The sequence below is a fragment of the Gossypium raimondii genome, chromosome 6 (genome assembly GCF_025698545.1).
Source record: "Gossypium raimondii isolate GPD5lz chromosome 6, ASM2569854v1, whole genome shotgun sequence".
In the NCBI taxonomy this organism is placed as follows: Eukaryota; Viridiplantae; Streptophyta; class Magnoliopsida; order Malvales; family Malvaceae; genus Gossypium; species Gossypium raimondii.
The window spans coordinates 6,657,822-6,681,984 of NC_068570.1; the positions used below are offsets into that span (position 1 = coordinate 6,657,822).

General features: G+C 46.0%; 1 long non-coding RNA gene and 1 pseudogene across 1 annotated transcript; both read right to left on the reverse strand.

Moving 5' to 3' along the window:
- Nucleotides 1-6,956: 6,956 nt before the first annotated feature.
- LOC128041937 (uncharacterized) lies at nucleotides 6,957-8,066 on the reverse strand. The gene is made up of 2 exons (XR_008197090.1): nucleotides 7,742-8,066; nucleotides 6,957-7,564 (listed from the first exon to the last, which is right to left on the reverse strand). It is a non-coding gene; the product is annotated as an uncharacterized LOC128041937 (long non-coding RNA).
- Nucleotides 8,067-20,634: 12,568 nt separating this feature from the next.
- LOC128042212 (28S ribosomal RNA) lies at nucleotides 20,635-23,891 on the reverse strand (annotated as a pseudogene).
- Nucleotides 23,892-24,163: the final 272 nt, after the last annotated feature.

A 24,163-nucleotide genomic window follows, 5' to 3' on the forward strand; every position in this document is an offset into this window, starting at 1 on the left:
TTATGCACTTACACGAACTTACCTCGATAATAAAAACGTAGAAACGAAGTCGATTAATCAGAAGCTTTATCTTTACCCCGATCTAAAGCCGTACAAGGTCTATCTTGATCTAAACGAATAAATTCAATCTATTTAATATCTATTCTATACAATTCAATCCAAAATTCATATTTTTTACAAAATTACATTTTCCCCTATTATTTTGATCTCTTTATAATTTAGTTCTTAAGCTCGTAAAGCGAAATTCATGCAAATTCATCTATAACCCAAGCTAGCTGAATTTCATATATGCTCATAAAAGCTCATATATTTCATTATTTCTCAATTTCATCACATATTTTACTCATTTTTATAAATAAATCCTTATTTGACAATTTTAACAAAAATCACTTTACAAAAGTTGTTTAAAAATCAACAAGGATTCATTTTCAACCATCAAACACCAAAAATCACATGAACACACTCATGGAAAAACCCTAAACTTTTAACAATTTTGCAAATTAGTCCCTAGGCTAGCTAAATGAAGCTACAACGACTTCAAAAACATAGAAATCATTAAAAACGAGACAAAAAATACACTTACATACAAGGGAGAGAGATGGCCAAAAGCTTGAGGTGATAAAAATGGTGTTTTTCTTAGGTGAATTTCGGTCACGGATGACAACAAAGATGATGGCCTTTGTTTTGTTTATTTTACTATACTTTAATTATTAAATTATTTAAATAACCTTGTAATTATCCTTTAAAACACATTTATAATGTCCATAAAAGTCCACTCATAATAACAATGGTTTAATACCATATAAGGACTCTTACAACTTAGTTCTATAGCTATAAAATCTCTTTAGCTTATAGAACTCAAGTTTTCACCTTTTTCAATTTAGTCCTTTTTACTAAATTAAGCATGCAAACGATAAAATTTCTTAACGAAATTTTTTATACGATAATACTTACATGCTATAGACATTAAAATAATAATAAAATTATTATTTTCACATCAAATTTGTCGAAACCACCTTTTGAAAATAAAAATTAGTTATCGACTTTAAAAACAAAAATTGGAGTCGCCACCGATCCTTTATTGAAGTGTGATCGGCTCACCTTGAAAATGATTTTGGTCTGCGAAATTTGAAAAAATAGGTTCAGGAGTCAGTTACGCACGAGGACGGGTTAGCACCTTCATAACGCCCAAAATTGGTACCTAGTTGATTGCTTAATGTCTTAGTGTCGAAATTTTGAAAAGATTTTAAAATACAATCTTTTTAACTTGAATGAATTAAAATAATAAAACACTCTTATTTCAAAGAAATAAAAGGTCACACCCAGTGAGTTAGGGCGCAACATTTTTAATCTTCAAAATTAAGTTTGTCTTTTGATTTTTAAAACTCATGCATTTAAAATTCAAAAGGATATTCAGTTATTTGGGTCGAATGAAAAATCAAAACCCAGTAAGTTAGGGTTCAATTTCTCAAAATTCCTAAATACCAAATATTGCCTTTATTTTTAAAATCCTTAATTCGATGTAGCAAAATATCATATCCAGTGAGTTAGGATTCAACAATTTGAGTTCTCGAGAATAAGCTTTATTTGAAATTTGTATGATTTTATTGAAAAAAAGATACTCGGCCACCTAAATTCAACGAAGAAAATTGAAGCCCAGTAAGTTAGGGCATAATTTCCTTGAGAATCTTTGGATACCAGGTATTTTGGAATCTTATAAATAAAACTATTTCAATTGTTTAATAAAATGTAATCTTTTAAACAATGTAATGTGATTGATGTCTAAGAGCATTATTCTATAAATCTTTAAAATATAAAAATATATAAAAGTGAAATTTAAAAGACTATATTATAAAACAAAGCCATAAAAATATAAATTATATTGAATTTACATAGAAAATATATAAAGTAATAAACGATAAATGTAAATAGTAATATGTGATAAATTTAAAATATTAATGATGAATTTAAAATAATATTAAGCTTAAACATTAAAACCCTAAAGAGTAATAAAACAGAAAATAAAAATAAATTAAATTAAATATCGGACTATATTGAAAACAGAACAGAATTTGAGGGAAAGATTGTAATAAATTCTAAAGTAAAAACGAATCAGGACCAAATTGAATGCGCGTTCGAGAGGGAAGGACCGGATGGAAAAATAAACCTTGTCTTCTGAAACGCACCGTCTCAACAGGACCAAGTTAGAAACCAAATGAAATTTAAAGTATTAATTGAATAAAATAAAAAATGAATTAAAATAATTAAAAATGTGGAGGGGCCAAATGCACAAATACCCCATTAAGATAAAGCGCGCGGAGCCTACCATCGGGTCGGGTCACCGCGTGAATACCAGCTTCATACGACTCCATTTTGAGACCACCAAACTCGGCCTCAAACGACGCCATTTCTAGCTAGATATAAAAACTAAAACAATCCCTAATCTAAGCAGACTCTTCAGCACTTAAAAAAAAAGAAAAACAAAACCCTAAAATGAGTAGACCCTTTGCACCGCATCTGTAAACCGACTGCTTAGGGGACCTTCAATCCTCGCCCGACTCCGATTGTGACGGAGCGAACGAAGATCAGGTAAACCCCTCACTTTCTCCCTTCTTTCTCTTTTATTTCAATACTATTCAATGAACAAAGGAGCATAAAAAACAAAGAAAAGCGAAGAAAGATTAAAAATTACCTTTCGAACTTTTTTCTTTTTCTTTTTTATTTCTCTGAATGTTTTTTTCTTTTGTATTCATTCTCTGTATGTAAAAAAAATTACAATGGCTTTCTGTTTCTTTATAGCCAAATATTCAAAAATGTAAATAAAATAAAAAATACAATGGTTTCTTTCTCTATTGTGCTGTTTTCATCCTATTTGTAGGTACGACGTACGAGGTGGTGGAATTGGCGTGTACAGAGGCCAGTTGAAGGCGTTACACACGTGGGGAGTGGCTCGGTCCTGGTTGCTATGGCGCTGGAGCAGTATGCGGCTAGGGTTTCTAGTTTTATTTTGGTGTTAGGTCGTATGGTAGTTGGGCTAAGGGTTGTATTTGGGTTTGTAACCGAGTTTGGAGATCGAGCTCATTAGGCTTAGGTTAGGTTTGGGCAAGGGGTTTTGGTTAACTGTTTAATGGACTTATTTATGTAAAGGGACTTTTAATTATTTTTTTATATTAGTTTTATTTATTTATTTATATGGGCCCGAGTAATAATTGGGCCTTACTGCTGCCCCTCTTTGCTCATTTTTGTGTAACGAGAACGGAGCAAAAAAGCCCAATTGTGCCCGGTCTTACCAAGCGTCGATTTCTTCGGTGCTTCAACCCACTCCACTGCGACATCGAGGAGATAGAAACTGGTGCTTCAACCCACTCCACTGCCCTTCTTCATGTAGTCTCGTTCTAATCCACTACATCTTTAGGGGTATAGAAACTGGTGCTTCAACCCACTCCACTGCCCTTCTTCATGTAGTCTCGTTCTAATCCACTACATCTTTAGGGGTATAGAAACTGGTGCTTCAACCCACTCCACTGCGACATCGGGGAGATAGGACTTGTACCTGGTAGCTTCTCAAAAGAACAAAATTTGCTATCTTTGGTCTGTTCCACTGCAACTTTAGGGAGATAAGACTGAGGTCTTCAATCTACTTCGCTGCTAATACAGGTAGACAAGATATGCTATTTTCAACCCACTCCACTGCTAACTAGATGTGTATGAATGACATTTAAATGAATGCATAATTTTATTTTATATATATATTTATTGTCAAGAATGATCCCGCTTAGGTTGCCATTACTCAAAGTTTATTAAATTTTTATCACTGAAGTGCTACAATGCCTTCTTGCTCGGCTGGCTATCGTATGTCTCCACCAGAGTTATAAGAGTTGCGAGAACAATTGAAAGAGCGTTTGGATGCGGAATTCATCAGACCATCTAAATCCCCATACGGTGTACCAGTTTGCTTCAACCCTTGCCCATTCCAGAAAGACCATGGGAGAGTTTATCCATGGATTTTATTATTGGTTTGTCTAAGTCTGACGGGTCTGCGAGTATTCTTGTTGTGGTGGACGGGTTTTCGAAGTATGCGACATTCATTCTAGCCACCAAGGAATGCCCTGCTGAGGAGGCCGCTCATTTATTTGCGAGAGCAGGGAGAGAGAAACTTTTTTGGTTTATATAGGTGCATGAAACTGCGCTGTTTTGGCCCAACCCCCTAACGACCAAAATGACGTTGTTTTGTGCCATCCGACCCGACCCGACCCGCTGCGGGCCAAGATCCGCGTGTTTTTAAGCGGAAGGGCTAATTGCGCTTTCAGCCTTTCCGTTTTTAAATAATTTTACAATCAAGTGCCTTTTGTTTTTTTAATTCGCCCAGTATTTTATTTTTCTTTACAATATGATCCCTTGAAGCTGTGCGTTTTGGAGAAGGGAAAATTACTCTTTTAGTCCCTCCTTGTTATTTGCGCTTTCAAAGTAGTCCCCTTTTTTTATTTATTTTTAGATTTGACCCCGAATTTCGTTTTAAAATTCAATTTAGCCTTTTTTTGTTATTTTGGTTATTTTATTAGTAATATTAATAAATTTGATGTTATTATGATTATTATTATCATTAGTATTATTATTATATTTCTATTTCTATTTACTTATTTAAATTTTAAATATATATTAATATTATTATTTACTTATTTATATTTTTTATTTCAAACTTTGTTATGTATATATAAACATACATAGATATTTTTATTTTATTTATTTTCGTTATTGTTATTATTGTTTTATTTGATATTTATTTATTTATGTGTTTGTTATTATTTTGAAAACGTTTTAGTCCTATTTGTTTATTTACTAATGTATAATTGATGTGTCCTTTTATTTATCTTATTTTTGTTGTTGTTGCTTGTATTACTTATGCTTACATCATCATATTTATTATTGTTTTGTTACGCATATTAACATCGTATTTTATTTCTACTATTTCGTATTAGATTGATTTTCTTCAAGGCATAATTTATGATTTTTGAATAAGAAAAATCTCGTGTTTAGATTCGAGAAGGTCGTACCCTAAGTTACGGGGTTTCGATTTTCATAATAAATCTAAATACACGAATCTTTTCAAACTCAAGTTTTAAACGATCTCGGGAATTAAGAAGAGATCGTGTCCTAACTTACTCGGCATGATCCTTTTTTTAAATCCGGGATAGCTAAATATCTTTTAAATAAGTAAATTTTTGGCATTCATTCGTGCATCGGGAATTCAAGACTTTGTGTCCTAACTTACTGGATATAATTCTCTTTCTCGTTTAACGTGAAATATGCCATTTTCCCGAAAATTTTCAACATTTCAATAAAGGATCGTAACCCTACTCTCTTTAAAGTTTTCAATCTTCGACACTAAAACATTAATTAATCAACTAGGTACCAATTTTGGGCGTTACGAGGTTGCTAATCCTTCCTCGTACGTAATCGACTCCCAAACCCGTTTTTTTATTTTCGTGGACCAAAATCGTTGTTTTAATGAAATTAAATTGTTTATTAAAAACAACCACTTTTCAAGGTGGCCCGATCACACCTTATCAAAAAGGATTGGTGGCGACTCCCATATTCGTTTTCAAGTTTAAAATCCAAGTCGATCCCGTTTAACAAAAAATGGTGTCAACTATATACATTACTCTAAATTTTCGATACCTAACTTAACGACTGTTTTTTATTCCACCGGCTTCAAACCTTCAAATTTTATTCAACTATTTTCTCTTGTATATATTCTTTAAGAGTTTGTTGTTAAATCTTTTATCATTTTCATTTTATTGAATTTAGAGCTTCAACTTGCAAACACACACGAATCAGAGGTTGATTATTGGTTTGCTCAATTTTATCTTTATATTAAAGATTGTATTTAAGGTTTTAGGATAGAAAATCTTTAGGGGATTAAGAGATTACTAATTGAGCCATAAAAGTTAAGGAATGTTCTATTCAAGCCTTTGAAAAAAATAATGAATATGGAAAATCTTTAGTTGAGGTATACTAAGGTAATAGAAGCAAATAATTTGGGCCAAACCACTATAAGTCGAAGTGTTCAAGTTTTCTTCATTCTCCTTTCAATTTAAAAAGGTTTGTAGAAGTTTTGGAAATCGTAATTCACTCCTCACTTGGTACTTTTATTAATATCATTTCTATTATCAACCTTGAATATAAAACCAATAGATAGGTTTGGCATTGTTTTCAATAACAAACTATTAAATTAAAATGTAAAATAAATTTAATTATTTTGTTTTGTTTTGTTAATATTTTTCATTATTAATGTTATGGTTATTATCACTTAATTAGACTTATTATTATTAAATACCAATTGAAATTAAAACATAGCACTATAAATTCATACATTAATAAAACATTTGATAGGTTTTATTTCCATCACAAAAGATATTCAATTATTATTATTTGATATTTGATAATGCTTACCAACTTTTTATTTTTAAATATTATGTCTATAAATTAATAATTATTTATATTAATGTAGATTAAATGGATCTTGGACTGTTGGATAAATTTTTGCATTGAGTGAACCAAGATCAAGGCTTAATATTTTTCCAGCCAAGGACGGTCCAAATTATGAATATTTTATATATTTTATATTTAATTTTTATCCAAAGTTAATTAGGTCCAAAGTATGGGAACTTAGGTTGGCGAAATATAGAAATGACAAATGTCAAATTAGGTTGAATTACAAATTATGTGCAGTTACATGAGTGTGAAACTTAATTTTAAATGGCGACCTAAGAAGAATTCAACATAAGTGTTTAATAGTAAAGAAGTGAACTTTGCCCAAGTAACTTTAACATTTTGATGTGCAAAAATTAAAGATTCCAGGAGATGCAAGTAGAATAACCAAATATTAGGAAGGATTATCGACTTGAGTACAAATTCGTGAGTATGTATAGCATAGAGAAGTACATTGTCAAATCATAAGAAAATGAGGAATTAAATATACGCAAAACATGCTGTTAACAAATTCATTCATAGGCTGCTGTTTTTGAGTTAGATATAGTGTATTGGGCATATAACACATCTTTCCACACATTTTCCTGATTCTTTAGCACCTAATACAGATGCAGATCCTAGTATCGAAGAATCCGCACATATTTGGTTAAATATATTTTGTAAACATATATAGGTAGCTTACTGATGGTTAAATCACACTTTTCATCAACCTGACTATTAGGCTCTATTTATGGAGCTAAACCTATGGAGCACGGACAAGATTGAGAGGATATATTTCCTTTGACTTGTATTGAAAAGCTTCTTATTCACTTTGACAAGTTTGTGAATAGCCAACACCTATCTGACAACAGGACATCCTAATTAAGTAACATAAATTGATACTAAATCCAGCCTTTGTCACGATGAGGACAATTACGATGTGAAAGACTTACACATGCATGTATTTAATGGCAGTGCAGATAGCATTCATTCAATCCGTGTAAAGCAAACGCGCAGCTGCACAAAATGTCAGACATGGCATCTAGAACATTGTTTGTCAGGGGTAACGTTATCACGTGTTGTAGGCAGTAATCTAACAGTTGACAGACATTAGTAAAATTAGCCATAACGACACTAATAACACATGAGAACGAGAAGAAACTTTCAGTGTTGGTACTAAGCAGTTGCAGACATTGAAACCTCAGTGAATATAACAATGGCAGTAAAGTATACAACACTCATAGAATGGATATGAAAACGAAAGACATACCCTTTTCGTCATGGGCCATGAAACATCAGTAAAACACCATAACCTACAGCAAACGTGATGGAGAGAAAAGAGCACAGCACCACGGAAAAAGTAGGTAAACCAGGAATTCAACGAACCACCGTTCATCGGCCGCCACAATCACCATGCGGCTCCTCCGAATATAACAGGTACTGACCAAAGGACTAATTGCAGTGCAAATTGGGCAGACGGATCCTATAACTATCGTAGAGAATGAAACACTTATGAATCTTAAGAGAATTTCATACAGAAACAGTTTAAAGGAATGAAAAATAAAAGAAAAAGGAAAACATTTTGATTTGAATCGTTGTGTAGAGTTGGAGGGATGTCAAATTTTGGGAGGATTAGAGGCGGGATTTGAAAGGTGCGTGGTGAAATCAATTGAAACGGTGCGTGGTGAAATCAATTGAAACGGTGAGTTTTGAATAATTAATTCATCATCAATTTATGTTTTTTAACTTGGAAAACTTTGAAATGTCATAACTTTTAGCTCGGTTGTCCGATTGAGACGATTTTTTTTTTATTTCGAATAACTTTTCGAGATCTACGTGCTGGCAAACGGCTGAAGGCGGTTTGCCGAAGTTTTCGTCGAAAAAGATCCTTTTTTGCCTCTAAATTTTAATTTTTTCGGTTTAAAATTGAATTTTAAAACATTCAAATCATTATTTTCCTTATTTATTTGAAGTAAACACCGATTTTTTTTACAGAATTATTGTATTATTTTTTTTGATTTGACACGTGTATGGAATAGGTCCGATAAATCGTTAGAACATAAGTAATATAATTAAGATAATAATAGTATTTTTATAATATGTCAATTAATTAGTTTAGTTTAGTTGGTTTAGATGCTTGCTCTTTTCCCTTAGGTCCTTGGTTCGAATCTTCTTGCCAATAAATTTGAATCTTTTTTGTACTTGTTGCATTTATTTTTTTAATCAATTAACTCTTCAATATTACATTAATATATATTATTAGTACAATAGTATAGACAGATTGACAATTTGAGCTACAATATTACAGTAATACATTAATCTACATGCACATAATACAACAAATTACTTGGACCGATTCAAACTTGTTGAAAGCGTCACATTCTCTTCTAACGACCGCCCAAAATGGTAATATGCATCCTTTTTTTTTGACCGTGTTGACCAAAGATGGCACTATCCGACTCCACAATTAATCGCCCACCTTTAACCGTTCACCCGACTTTAACCCTTCTTTAAACGCCTCCAACTCGCGCCAGATAACATCCATAGCCTTTTCCTTGAAAGTATAACAGCCCCTATCACAAAGCCATCGTGATCTCGCGATCGCTCCCACTCCTCTGCAACCATTTAAAACAAGAGCATCCACGTTAATTTTAATACTACCATCAAGGGGTTTTTCCAATTCTTCTTCACCAAATTAGTTGACATGACCGCAGCTCAAGAAGATTGAAAATTTGAAATCTTTGCTTAACGCTTGCCATATCATCTCCGCAAAGATCCATCTTCCCTTTAAACACCATATTATTTCGCTGCTCCAACTGCTCCAGAGCGGGGTTAAAAATCGCCAGCCTTTTTGTCAAGCTCCCAAAAACGCCCTCAAGCCGGTCGATACAATTTGTGTAATTCTGTCGAGTAGACTGTTATTTAAACCCCAAAGAACAAGGATTTCACGCTTTAGGACAGTCTTTCATATCATGAATCAGAGTTTCTTCACTGTTTTTACACCTCGGGCAAGAATTATTAAATCCCTGACGAATGCAAGCTATATTGTCAAAAGTTGGCAAAATATTATGACCAATTCTCCAGCTAAAGATTTTGATCTTTGGGATCATTTTGAGCTTCCAAATAGCGCGCCACAAAAATCTATGGGGGCCAAAGCCGACTTTCTTAAGAATCATCAATGAGTATGCCGACTTGGTTGTGTAGGTCCCATGCGGGTTTTGTAACCACGTTCTGGTGTCTTTGACCCCATTATGAGGAATGGTCAAATTGCATATGCAGTCCCCCAAAGAGTCACCATAAATCTCCTTAACCCTCTCTCTTTTCCACCGCCTAATTCTGTTGTCCCATAGATCCTTGACTTTTCTTTCATTCTCCTTGAAAGGGATCTGGCACACCGACTCACCCATGATGCCTTCCATACCCCAATGGTCCCGTCTAATGTATGGTTTCGCCATCGCCCACTTGCCAAATGAAGCCGTCCTTTAGCTCATCCACCGCTTTTGCTATGCTCGACTAGGTGAATGGAGGTTTATCCCCCTCCGAAAAATACTTGGCGCTTAACACTTTGAAACACAGCGTATCCTTATGAGTCATAAGCCTCCAAACCTGTCTGCCAAATAAAGCCAAATTGAAAAGGTATAAGTCCCGAAAGCAAAGCCCTCCCATACCCTTAGGATAACACAGTCGGACTAGAGTCAAGGTCAAGCTCAACAGGGTCTTCTTTCCCCGCTGATATTTACTTATGTGAATCTCAGTGGATCGTGGCAGCAAGGCCACTTTGCCACTTACAATACCCCGTCGCGTATTTAAGTCGTCTGCAAAAGATTCTACCCGTCGTGCGATCCGTCGAGTTATCATGAATCATCAGAGCAACGGGCAAAGCCCGCGTCGACCTTTTATCTAATAAATGCATCCCTTCCAGAAGTCGGGGTTTGTTGCACGTATTAGCTCTAGAATTACTATGGTTATCCGAGTAGCAAATACCATCAAACAAACTATAATCGATTTAATGAGCCATTCGCAGCTTCACGATCAATTTGTTCATACTTACACATGCATGGCTTAATCTTTGAGACAAGCATATGACTACCGGCGGGATCAACCGGTAGCATTCTCCGCGATGTCGACATCGCATGGCCTCAACATGCCCCGTGAGCTATGAAGAGGTCATAACAGAGCACGAGCATCGTCCGTGTCAAGAGACAAATGCATAGGCATCGAGAGATGAAGGCCCCGAACCCTACTCTCAAAAATATTTTCCGCATCCGAAGCACGATCGAGCACCGCATTAATCGACGAGGCCACGCTGATTTAAGGGGCGACTCGGGACACAAGGCACGATTGAGGTCCACCACGCACCCGAAGGGCACGGGATGGAGAAGGACGGCAACACATCCATAATTCCATCCGGCTTAGGTACGCAGCAGAGGATCCCAATCGCACCTTGAGTTCGACACAACAAGGGAGTTAATGAAGAGGAGTGCGGCTCGACAGTTCGATGCGAGTAGCATGGAGCCCGCCAATACACACAACCAAAACACCACTCATATGCCTATTGCGTATTAGTAGTAGCGCCCACGCACACCTCCCAATGTTTCACCCACCCAACCGAATGGTAGGGGAGCGGAAGGAACAACGAACGAGGCGCACTACAACCGCTGGTACGAGAACTACGAGGGAAAGGTCTCACCGGTGATTTGGTCGAGCCAAGACCGAGCCTACAAACTCAACTTACACCCCCAAGGCCGTTGTTGTCAAAGGGACTCGCTACTAGGGTCGCGGGCGTTCTGAATGCGGGCAAGGGCTTGCAAGGCCAAGGCACCGTGTGGTCGCCGACTTGAGATACACAAGGCGCCCCTAAACGTGACGGGCGAAGGGCAAGCCAAGCTCGAGCCCACAAAGAATGCATAAGCCACCCCAAGAGATCTTTGCCCGAATAGGAACTTGGTCCCTGAGTCGCTATTACATTTCTAAGGGCACGGCTTGACCGGCCGGAGAATTGTCACCGGCCACCACCGCCGGCAGGATCGATCGACCCGTGGTGAGTCGTTACGGGACGACCCGACCCCCATGGGGGGGCTAGACGCACCCCACCTCGGCTCGGAGGGGGGCACGCCGGGGGGCAGTGGATCTCAGGCACCAAGGAAACATTCGACTGTCTGAAATGGGGACACTCTTCTTGAGCCCGCACATCCCAGGCACCAAGGTACCGATGGGTGCCCGAGGCTCCCGCACATCCAAGCACCAAGTTGCCGATGGTGTCCGAGGCTCCCGAACCTCCTAGCCACCGAGGTGCCGATGCTGCCCGAGGCTCCCGCACATCCGAGCCACCAAGGTGCCGATGGTGCCCGAGGCTCCCGCACGACCAAGGGCCGAGGTGCCGATGGTGTCCGAGGCTCTCGCACATCCCAGCACCTAGGAGCCGATGGTGGCCGAGGCTCCCGCACGACCAAGGGCCTATTTTACCGTTAGTGCCCGAGGCTCCCGCACGACCAAGGGCTTAGTTTGCCGATGGTGCCCGAGCCTCTCGCACGACCAAGGGCCTAGGTTGCCGATGGTGCTCGAGGCTCCCGCACGACCAAGGGCCTAGGTTGCCGACAGTGTCCGAGGCTCCCGCACATCATAGCACCGAGCTGCCGATGGTGCCCGAGGCTCCCGCACGACAAAGGGCCTAGTTTGCCGATGGTGTCCGAGGCTCCCGTACATCCCAGCACCTAGGGGCCGATGGTGGCCGAGGCTCCCGTACGACCAAGGGCCTATTTTACCGATGGTGCCCGAGGCTCCCGCACGACCAAGGGCTTAGTTTGTCGATGGTGCGCGAGCCTCTCGCACGACCAAGGGCCTAGGTTGCCGATGGTGCGTGAGGTTCTCGCACATCCAAGCACCAAGGTGCCGATGGTGCTCGAGGCTCCCGCACGACCAAGGGCCTAGGTTGCCGATAGTGTCCGAGGCTCCCGCACATCATAGCACCGAGCTACCGATGGTGCCCGAGGCTCCCGCACGACCAAGGGCCTAGGTTACCGATGGTGCCCGATGCTCCTGCATAACCAAGGGCTTAGTTTGCCGATGGTGTCCGGGGCTCCTACACATCCTAGCACCAAGGTGTCGGTGGTGCCCGAGGCTCCCGCACGACCAAGGGCCTATGCTACCGGGACGGTTCGCAGGAGCACCGACGGGACGGTTTGCTGGAGCACCGCCGGGACGGATCGCCGGAGCACCACCGGGAACCTAACTGGCGGTGGGAGGGCACCGACATCCGGGCATACGGTGGGCGTGGGCCGTGCCCTGGACAACCCATGCTCGCTCAATATCACCTCCCCCCTAAGGAGCTAAAAAAACTTGGTCAATGCGCTACCAGGTGACATTCATGTGTCTGAAATGGGGACACTTTTTTTACCCGACGCTCCCGCACCAACAGGGGCCCAACTTTGGCTTTGGTGCTCAAGGCTCCCGCTCATCCATGCACCAAGGTGCCGATGGTACTCGAGGCTCCCGCACATCCAAGCACCAAGGTGCCGATGGTGCTCGAGGCTCCCGCACGACCAAGGGCCTAGGTTGCCGATAGTGTCCGAGGCTCCCGCACATCATAGCACCGAGGTGCCGATGGTCTCCGAGGCTCCCCACAACCAAAGGCCTAGTTTGTCGATGGTGTCCGATGCTCCCGCACATCCATGCACCAAGGTACCGATGGTACTCGAGGCTCCTGCACATCCAAGCATCAAGGTTACCGATGGTGTCTGAGGCTCCCACACATCCGAGCCACCAGGGTGATGGAGGCTCTTGTTGCAAAAGGGGAGGGACCGGGAGGATTCATCCATTGTTGGCTATTCGAATTCTACCCTTGGATTGGGGAGGGACCGGGATAACTCATTCATTATTGGGTACCAAACATATAATGATATTCGAATTCTACCTTTGGTATTTGGGAGGGACTTGATTTATCGTTTTCGTATATTCTGGGATACCTCACCGGGATAGATTGTCGGAGCACCGCCGGGAACCTAACCGGTGGTGGGGGGGCACCGATGCCCGGGCATGCGATGGGCGTGGGCATTGCCCTGGATAACCCCTACTCGCTCAATGTCTCTTCCCTCCTAAAGAGCTAAAAAAACTTGGTCAATGCGCTACCAGGTGACATACATGTGTCTGAAATAGGGACACGTTTTTTTTTAGTTTCCATATGTCCGAAACAGGGACACTTTTTTTAGCCCAATGCTTCCGCACCAACAGGGGCCGAAGTTGTCGATGGTGCTCGTGGCTCCCGTACATCCGAGGCACCATGGTGCCGACAGTGGGGAGCTCCCCCACATGTCTGAAACGGGGACAATTTTTTTTGTGCCGCTTTATTCCACTTAGTGACTTATTGTTTTTAACTGAAAATTTTGCTGTTGGCCCAAAACAAATACAAGAAGCCGAATTTTTGGTCCATGAACCAATGCACGATGGCACGGTAGGGCAGAAAATTGAACAAGTGCCCGGAGTAACCAACAGTGGGGAGCTGGCACCCGCACCAGCAAAGGCCCCCGTTCTACCATGTTTCCCGAAGGGGGATGGCACGGCCAGGTGTTTAACTAAGTCCTTACACCAAGTCCCCACCGGGACCCTGTGGTAGGGTCGTGCATGTAACTAGGGGGATGGGATCGGCGATAGGGAGGGATTTAATCGAGGCGACAAAGGGTGAATCTCGTGGATCGTGGCAAGAAGGCCACTCGCCACTTACAATACCCCGTCAGCAGATTTAAGTTGTCTGCAAAGGATTCTACCCGCCGCCGGTGGGAATTACACTCAGGAGGCGCCTGCGATTTGTGTTGCCATGCCGCACCCACGACATCGCTATTTGTCGGACGGGCTTCCGTCTCTTAGGATCGACTAACCCATATGCAAGTGCCGCTCACATGGAACCTTTCCCCTCTTGACCTTCAAAGTTCTCATTTGAATATTTGCTACTACCACCAAGATCTCGTGACCGACAATAGCTCGCTTGGGCTCAGGCTACAGGTTTCTTGGCACCGCCGCCTCCTACTCATCGTGGTTCGCCCTTGCCCCGACAATGGGGTATAGGTCGCGCGCTTAAGTGCCATCCATTTTCGGGCTAGTTGATTCGACAGTGAGTTGTTACACACTCCTTAGCGGATTTCGACTTCCATGACCACCTCCCGCTTGCCTTAATCGACCAACATCCTTTGTGGGTTCTAGGTTAGCGCCAGATTGGGCACCGTAACCCGCTTCCGATTCATCCCGCATCGCCGATTCGCTACCAAAATGGCCCACTTGAGCTCTCGATTCCGTGGCGGCTCAACGAAGCATTGACACCGCGAATGGTGCGCGACGTAAGACGTGCCCTTTTTCGCTTTGATTCCTTGGCGCGATTCGCGCCGGAGTTTGTTCGCTTTGTCTCAAGAGGTTGATCCCGCATCTCAACCCACTCGACGGGCAAAGGGACGACTAGGCGGCCGCCCGAGACACGGGTGGCGAGGCGAGGATACACCCGCACCACCTCCGGTGTTGTTTGCAACGCGCTTATGGTCGCTCATTAGGGTGTTTCGACAATGATCCTTCCGCAGTTCACCTACGTAAACCTTGTTACGACTTGTCCTTCCTCTAAATGATAAGGTTCGATGGACTTCTCGCGACGTCATGGCAATGAACCGCCCACGCCGCCGCGATCCGAACACTTCACCGACCATTCAATCCGTAGGAGCGACGAGGCGGTGTGTACAAAGGGCGGGGACGTAGTCAACGCGAGTGATGACTCGCGCTTTTAGGAATTCCTCGTTGAAGACCAACAATTGCAATGATCTATCCCCATCACGATGAAATTTCAAAGATTACCCGGCCCGCTTCGGCCAAGGCTATAGACTCGTTGAATACATCGACAGAAGCAGCGCTGCCCGTAACATCTAAGGGCATCACGCACTGTTATTGCCTCAAACTTCCTTGGCCTAAAGGCCATAGTTCCTCTAAGAAGATAGCCACGAGGATCACCTCCGTAGCTAGTTAGCAGTCGAGGTCTCGCTCGTTAACTAATTAACCGGACAAATCGCTCCACCAACTAAGAACGGCCATGCACCGCCACCCATAGAATCAAGAAGGAGCTCTCGGTCATCAATCCTTACTATGTCCGGACCGGTAAGTTTCCACGTGTTGAGTGAAATTAGGCCGCAGCTCCACTCGTGGTGCCCTTCACCAATTCCTTTAAGTTTCAACCTTGCGACCATACTCCCCTAACCCAAAGACTTTGATTTTCATAAGGTGCCATGAGTCCTAAAAGCAACATCCGCCGATCCACGGTCAGATCGCTTATGGTTGAGACTAGGACGGTATTTGATCGCCTTCGAGCCCCCAACTTTCGTTCTTGATTAATGAAAACATCCTTGGCAAATGCTTTCGCAGCTTGTTCGCCTTTCATAAATCCAAGAATTTCACCTCCGACTATGAAATACTGAATGCCCCGATCGTCCCTCGTTAATCATTACTCCGATCCTAAAGGCCAACACAATAGGATCGAAATCCTATGATGTTATCCCATGCTAATGTATACAAGCGTGAGGCTCGCTTTGAGCACTCTAATTTTTCAAAGTAAGGTCTTGGGAGGAATGACCCTACCAATTAAGGCCAGGAGCTCATCGTTAGCAAGATGGACGAGCGCATCGGTGCTCACCGTAAGGCGGACCTACCGACCCACCCCTAAGTCCAACTACGAGCTTTTTAAGCGCAACAACTTAAATATACGCTATTGAGCTGGAATTACCGCTACCGCAGCACCGGACTTGTCCTCCAATGGATCCTCGTTAAGGATTTAGATTGTACTTATTCCAATTACCGCACTCATAGAGCCCTGTATTGTTATTTATTGTCACTACCTCCCGTGTCGATTGGGTAATTTTTGCTTCGCCGCCTTCCTTGGATGTGGTAGCCGTTTCTCGTGCTCCCTCCTAATCGAACCCTAATTCTCCGTCACCGTCACCACCATAGTAGGCAACTATCCTACCATCGAAAGTTGATAGGGCGAAATTTGAATGATGCGTCGCCAAGCACAAAGGCCGTGCGATCCGTCGAGTTATCATGAATTATCGAGCAACGGCAAAGCCCGCGTCGACCTTTTATCTAATAAATGCATCCTTCCAAGTCGGGGTTTGTTGCACGATTAGCTCTAGAATTACTACGCTTATCCGAGTATCAAATATCATCAAACAAACTATAATCGATTTAATGAGCCATTCGCAGCTTCACGAATCAATTTGTTCATACTTACTCATGCATGGCTTAATCTTTGAGACAAGCATATGACTCTGGCGGGATCAACCAAGTAGCATTCTCCGTGATGTCAGACCGCATGGCCCTCAACATGCCCCGTGAGCTACGAAGAGGTCATAACAGAGCACGAGCATCGTCCGTGTCAAGAGACAAAATGCATAGGCATCAAGAGATAAGGGCCCAACCCTACTCTCAAAAATATTTTCCGATCCAAAGCACGATCGAGCACCGGTGGCAACCGATAAGGCCACGCCGATTTAAGGGGCGACTTTCGGGACACAAGGCACGATTGAGGTCCACCACGCACCGAAGCGGCACGGATGGAGAAGGGATGGCAACACATCCATAATTCCATCCGGCTTAAGCACGCAAAGACAGATCCCAATCGCACCCCTTGAGTTCAATTACAACAAGGGGAGTTAATGAAGAGGAGTGCGGCTCGATAGTTCGATGCGAGTAGCATGGAGCCTGCCAATACACACAACCAAAACACCACTCATATGCCTATTGCGTACTAGTAGTAGCGCCCACCCAACCGAATGGTAAGGGAGCGGAAGGAACAACGAACGAGGGCGTACCACAACTGCTTGGCACGAGAACTACGAGGGGAAAGGTCCCACCGGCACTTGGTCGAGCCAAGACCAAGCCTACAAACTCAACTTACACCCCCCAGTGGGCCGTTGCCGTCAAAGGGACTTGGTATTAGGGTCGCGGGCAGTTTCGAATGCGAGCAAGGGCTTGGCAAGGCCAAGGCACCGTGTGGTTGCTGACTTGGGATGCACAAGGCGATTGTCACCCCGGGCACCACCACCGGCGACCGACTCACCCCCGAGGTGAGTCGCATGATGACCCGACCCCATGGGGGCTAGACGACCTACCTCGGCTCGGAGGGCACCCGGGCGGCGGATCTACCCCTTAAAGAGCTAAAAAAGCTTCGTTAATATGCTACCAGGAAACATTCGATTGTCTGAAATGGGGACACTCTTCTTTAACCCGCACATCCCAGGCACCAAGGTGCCGATGGGTGCCCGAGGCTCCCGCACATCCAAGCACCAAGTTACCAATGGTATCCGAGGCTCCCGCACCTCCTAGCCACCGAGGTACTGGTGCTGCCCGAGGCTCCCACACATCCGAGCCACCAAGGTACCGATAGTGCCCGAGGCTCCCGTACGACCAAGGGCCGAGGTGCCGATGGTGTCCGAGGCTCCCGCACATCCCAGCACCTAGGGGCCGATGGTGGCCGAGGCTCCCGCACGACCAAGGGCCTATTTTGCCGATGGTGCCCGAGGCTCCCGCACGACCAAGGGCTTAGTTTGCCGATAGTGCGCGAGGCTCCCGCACGACCAAGGGCCTAGGTTGCCGACAGTGTCCAAGGTTCCCGCACATCAAAGCACCGAGCTGACGATGGTGCCCGAGGCTCCCACACGACCAAGGGCCTAGTTTGCCGATAGTGTCCGAGGCTCCCGCACATCCCAGCACCTAGGGGCCGATGGTGGCTGACGCTCCCGCACGAGCAAGGGCCTATTTTGCCGATGGTGCCCGAGGCTCCCACACGACCAAGGGCCTAGGTTGCTGATGGTGCGCGAGGTTCTCGCACATCCAAGCACCAAGGTGCCGATGGTGCTCGAGGCTCCCGCACGGCCAAGGGCCTAGGTTACCGACAGTGTCTGAGGCTCCCGCACATCATAGCATCGAGCTGCCGATGGTGCCCGAGGCTCTCGCACGACCAAGGGCTTAGTTTGCCGATGGTACCCGAGCCTCTCGCACGACCAAGGCCCTAGGTTACCGATGGTGCTCGAGGCTCCCGCACGACCAAGGGCCTAGGTTGCTGACAGTGTCCGAGGCTCCTGCACATCAGAGCACCGAGCTGCCGATGGTGCCCGAGGCTCCCACACGACCAAGGGCCTAGTTTGCCGATGGTGTCCGAGGCTCCCGCACATCCCAGCACCTAGGGGCCGATGGTGGCCGAGGCTCCCGCACGACCAAGGGCCTATTTTGCCGATGGTGCCCAAGGCTCCCACACGGCCAAGGGCTTAGTTTGCCGATGGTGCTCGAGCCTCTCGCACGACCAAGGGCCTAGGTTGCCGATAGTGCGCGAGGTTCTCGCACATCCAAGCACCAAGGTGCCGATGGTACTCGAGGCTCCCGCACGACCAAGGGCCTAGGTTGTCGACAGTGTCTGAGGCTCCCGCACATCATAGCACCGAGCTGCCGATGGTGCCCGAGGCTCCCGCACGACCAAGGGCCTAGGTTGCCGATGGTGCCCGAGGCTCCCGCACATCAAAGCACCGAGGTACCGATGGCGCCCGAGGCTCCTGCATGACCAAGGGCTTAGTTTGCCGATGGTGTCCGGGGCTCCTGCACATCCTAGCACCAAGGTGTCGATGGTGCCCGAGGATCAACGAGACGGTACGCCGGAGCATCGACGGGACGGTTCGCTGGAGCACCACCGGGACGGATCGCCGGAGCACCGCCGGGAACCTAACCGGTGGTGGGGCGGCACCGACGTCTGGGCATACGGTGGGCGTGGGCCTTGCCCTGGACAACCCCTGCTCGCTCAATATCACCTCCCCCCTAAAGTGCTAAAAAAACTTGGTCAATGCGCTACCAGGTGACATTCATGTGTCTGAAATGGGGACACTTTTTTACCCGACGCTCCCGCACCAACCGGGGCCCAACTTTAGCTTTGGTGCTCACGGCTCCCGCTCATCCATGCACCAAGGTACCGATGGTGCTCGAGGCTCCCGCACATCCAAGCACCAAGGTACCGATAGTGCTCGAGGCTCCCGCACGACCGAGGGCCTAGGTTGCCGACAATGTCTGAGGCTCCCGCACATCATAGCACCGAGGTGCCGATGGTCTCCGAGGCTCCCCACAACCAAGGGCCTAGTTTACCGATGGTGTCCGATGCTCCCGTACATCCATGCACCAAGGTGCCGATGGTGCTCGAGGCTCCCGCACATCCAAGCATCAAGGTTACCGATGGTGTCTGAAGCTCCCACACATCCGAGCCACCAAGGTGATGGAGGCTCTTGTTACAAAAGGGGAGGGACCGGGAGGATTCATCCATTGTTGGCTATCCAAATTCTACCCTTGGATTGGGGAGGGACCGGGACAACTCATTCATTGTTGGGTACCGAACATATAATGATAGTCGAATTCTACCTTTGGTATTTGGGAGGGACTTGATTCATCGTTTTCGTATATTCTGGGATATCTCATCGGGATGGATTGTCGGAGCACCACCGGGAACCTAACCCGTGGTGGGGGGGCACCGATGCCCGGGCATGCGATGGGCGTGGGCATTGCCTTGGATAACCCCTGCTCGCTCAATGTCTTTTCCCCCTAAAGAGCTAAAAAAACTTGGTCAATGCGCTACCAGGCGACATGCATGTGTCTGAAATAGGGACACGTTTTTTTTTAGTTTCCATATATCCGAAACAGGGACACTTTTTTTAGCCCAATGCTTCCGCACCAACAGGGGCCGAAGTTGTCGATGGTGCTCGTGGCTCCCGTACATCCGAGGCACCAAGGTGCCGACAGTGGGGAGCTCCCCCACATGTCTGAAACGGGGACAAATTTTTTTGTGCCGCTTTATTCCAGTTAGTGACTTATTGTTTTTTACTGAAAATTTTACTGTTGGCCCAAAACAAATACAAGAAGCCGAATGTTTGGTCCATGAACCAATGCACGATGGCACGGTAGGGCAAAAAATTGAAAAAGTGCCTGGAGTCACCAATAGTGGGGAGCTGGCACCCGCACCAGCAAAGGCCCTCGTTCTACCATGTTTCCCGAAGGGGGACGGCACAGCTAGGTGTTTAACTAAGTCCTTACACCAAGTCCCCACCGGGACCCTGTGGTAGGGTCGCAATGTAACTAGGGGGATGGGATCGGTGATAGGGAGGGATGAATCGGGCGACAAAGGGTGAATCTCGGTGGATCGTGGCAAGAAGGCCACTCGCCACTTACAATACCCCGTCAGCGTATTTAAGTCATCTGCAAAGATTCTACCCGCTTCGGTGGGAATTACGCTCGAGGCGCCGCGACTTGTCCTCCATGGCCGCATGACACCTCGACACGTGCCCTTGGGGCCGAGGCCCCATCTGCGGGTTGGCAATCGGGCGACGGGCAGCGGCGTCGCTTCTAGCGCAGATTCGACTTAGAGGCGTTCGGTCATAATCCAACAGACGGTAGCCAGCATCGGCTTTTCAACCAAGCGCGATGACCAATTGTGTGAATCACCGGTTCCTTTCGTACTAGGTTGAATTACTATTGTGACGCTGCCATCGGTGAGGGTAAAACTAACTTTGTCTCACGATGGTCTAAACCCACTCACGTTCCCTATTGGTGGGTGAACAATCCAACACTTGGTGAATTTCGCTTCACAATGATAGGAAGAGCCGACATCGAAGGATCAAAAGTAACGTCACTATGAACGCTATCGCCACAAGCCGCTTATCCTCGTGGTAACTTTTCCGACATCTCTAGCTTCAAATTTCAAGGTATAAAGGATCGATAGGCCACGCTTTCACGGTTCAGATTAGATCGGAAATCGTAATCAAACGAGCTTTTACCCTTTTGTTGCTGCGAGATTTTTTCTCGTTGAGCTCATCTTAGGACACTGCGTTATCTTTTAACGGATGTGCCGCCCACCAAACTCCCTACCGACAATGTCTTCCGCCGGATCGGTGGATGAAGCCGACCTTGGGTCCAAAAAGAGGGTCGTGCCCGCCACCGATTCACGGAATAAGTAAAATAACGTTAAAAGTAGTGGTATTTCAATTTCACCGAGAGCTCCCACTTATCCTACACCTCTCAAGTCATTTCACAAAGTCGGACTAGAGTCAAGCTCAACAGGTCTTCTTTCCTTGCCGATTCTCGCCAAGCCCGTTCCTTGGTCGTGGTTTGTTGGATAGTAAGCGAGGACGAGTGGGAATCTCGTTAATCCATTCATGCGCGTCACTAATTAGATGACGAGGCATTTGGCTACCTTAAGAGAGTCATAGTTACTCCCGCCGTTTACCGCGCTTGGTTGAATTTCATCACTTTGACATTTGAGCGCGTAAATCACATTACGTGAGCATCCGCAGGACCATCGCAATGCTTTGTTTTAATTAAACAATGATTTCCTTGTCCGCATTTCACCGAAGTCGATCGTTTGTCGCCGGGAAGGCCCCCAGGAGCTGTTCGATTAAATCCCCGGCCAAGACGCGGCGACCGCATTCGCCATGAGCAACTCGCAAAGATCTTGGCCGGAAGAGACGGTTCGGATCGGGACCCCGTGCTCACCCTCGAGCCAATCCTTTTCCGAGGTTACGGATCCATTTTACCGACTTCCCTTGCCTACATTGTTCCATTGACCGTAGGTCGTTCACCTTGGAGACTGATGCGGTTATGAGTACGACGGTAGCGGACGACCCTCGGTCCTCCAGATTTTCAAGGGTGCCGGGCGCACCGGACACCACGCGACGGCGGTGCTCTTCCATTACTGGACCCTACCTCCGCCGAGCCGTTTCTGGGGTGGGCGGGCGTTAAACGAAAAGATAACTCTTTTCGAGGCCCCGCCGACGTCTCTTGACTCCCTAATGTTTGCCACCGTCATTTATCGCGCGGTTGAATTTTAACCCGATTCCTTTGAAGCTCGCTACTGGGCGCTACCGCCGATGGGCTTCCCCATCTCTTAGGATTGACTAACCCATGTGCAAGTGCCGCTCACATGGAACATTTCCCCTCTTGACCTTCAAAGTTCTCATTTGAATATTTGCTACTACCACCAAGATCTCGCACCGACGGTTGTTCACGGGCTTGCGGCCGATTTTGCGGCGACCGCGCGCCTTTCTACTCATCGGGGCTGGCCCTTGCCCCGACAATAGGGTATAGGTCGCGCTTAAGCGCCATCTATTTTCGGGCTAGTTTATTCGACAGTGAGTTGTTACACACTCCTTAGCGGATTTCGACTTCCATGACCACCGCCCTGCTTTGCCTTAATCGACCAACACCCTCTGTGGCTTCTAGGTTAGCGCGTAGTTGGGCAATCAGAATCTGACTTCGGTTCATCCCGATCGCCGCCCGCTTACCAAAATGGCCCACTTGAGCTCTCGATTACAGAAGCGGCTCAACAAGCGATCGCGCGTCCTACCTATTTAAAGTTTGAGAATAGGTCGAGGCGTTCGCCTCGATGCCTCTAATCATTGGCTTTACCCGACGTAACTCGCTAAGGGCTCCGGCTATCCCGAGGGAAACTTTGAGGAAACCGGCTACTAGGCGGTTCGATTAGTCTTTCGCCCTATACCCAAGTCGATTTAACGATTTGCATCGTCAAGTCGGTGCGGGCCTCCACCGAGTTTCCTCTGGTTTCGCCCCTTCCAGCATAGTTCACCATCTTTCGTCCCGACAGTGCATGCTCTCACCGAACCCTTCTCGAAGATCAAGGTCGGTCGGCGGTGCACCGCGAGGATCTCACCAATCGGCTTCCTTGCGCCTTACGGGTTTTCTAGCTTTGCTGACTCGCACACATGTCGACTCCTTGGTCCGTGTTTCAAGACAGCCGCATGGGGAGCTCGCAGTCGACGCCCGAGCACGCAGTGCCGGGCACGCCGAGGGCGCGTCTTTGGATCGAGATCGAGGCGACGACGTCTCCACGGTGTATCAAAGGCCGGGCTTGGGCCGCCACGACTCCGCGTCGATCCACGCCTGAAGCCGATCGCTTGACCGGCTCTCGCTGTTCCACATCCGACTGAGGCGATCGCCGCCCCCATCCGCTTCCTCTCGACAATTTCAAGCACTCTTTGACTCTCTTTTCAAAGTCCTTTTCATCTTTCCTCGCGGTACTTGTTCGCCATCGGTCTCGCCCAAGATTTAGCCTTTGATCGAATTTCTGCACCGATTAGGGGTGCATTCCCAAACAACCCGACTCAGAGCGGTACCTCGTAGGCGACAGGTCCGCACGACGGGCTCTCACCTCTCCGGCGCCCATTTCGTGGGACTTGAGCGGTCCGTCACCGAGGACGCTTCTCCAGATTATAATTCGGACGCCGATGGCGACCGATTCTCAAGCCGGGCTTTTCGGTTCCTCGCCGTTACTAGGGAAATCTAGTAAGTTTCTTTTCCTCCGCTTATTGATATGCTTAAACTCGGTGGGTAATCCCTTTGACACAGGGTCGCGATGCGAGCACCGTCCTTGCGATGCCGAAGGGTTCGGGGTCTCGATCGACGGACGCGCACGACTCTAACGAGGTTGCTTACAAGATACCATCGATCGTCGCGACGATGATGTCGCCGAGGACTCGAATGTAGGCCAACCGCCGGTTGTGAGCGCACGGAGGCCAATTTCCGCCGCGTCCAACCGAGGCTCGAGGGCTTATGGTTGGATGGGGCGACGATGCGTGACACCAGCAGCGGGCGTTTTCGCCTAATGGCTTGGGGCGCAACTTGC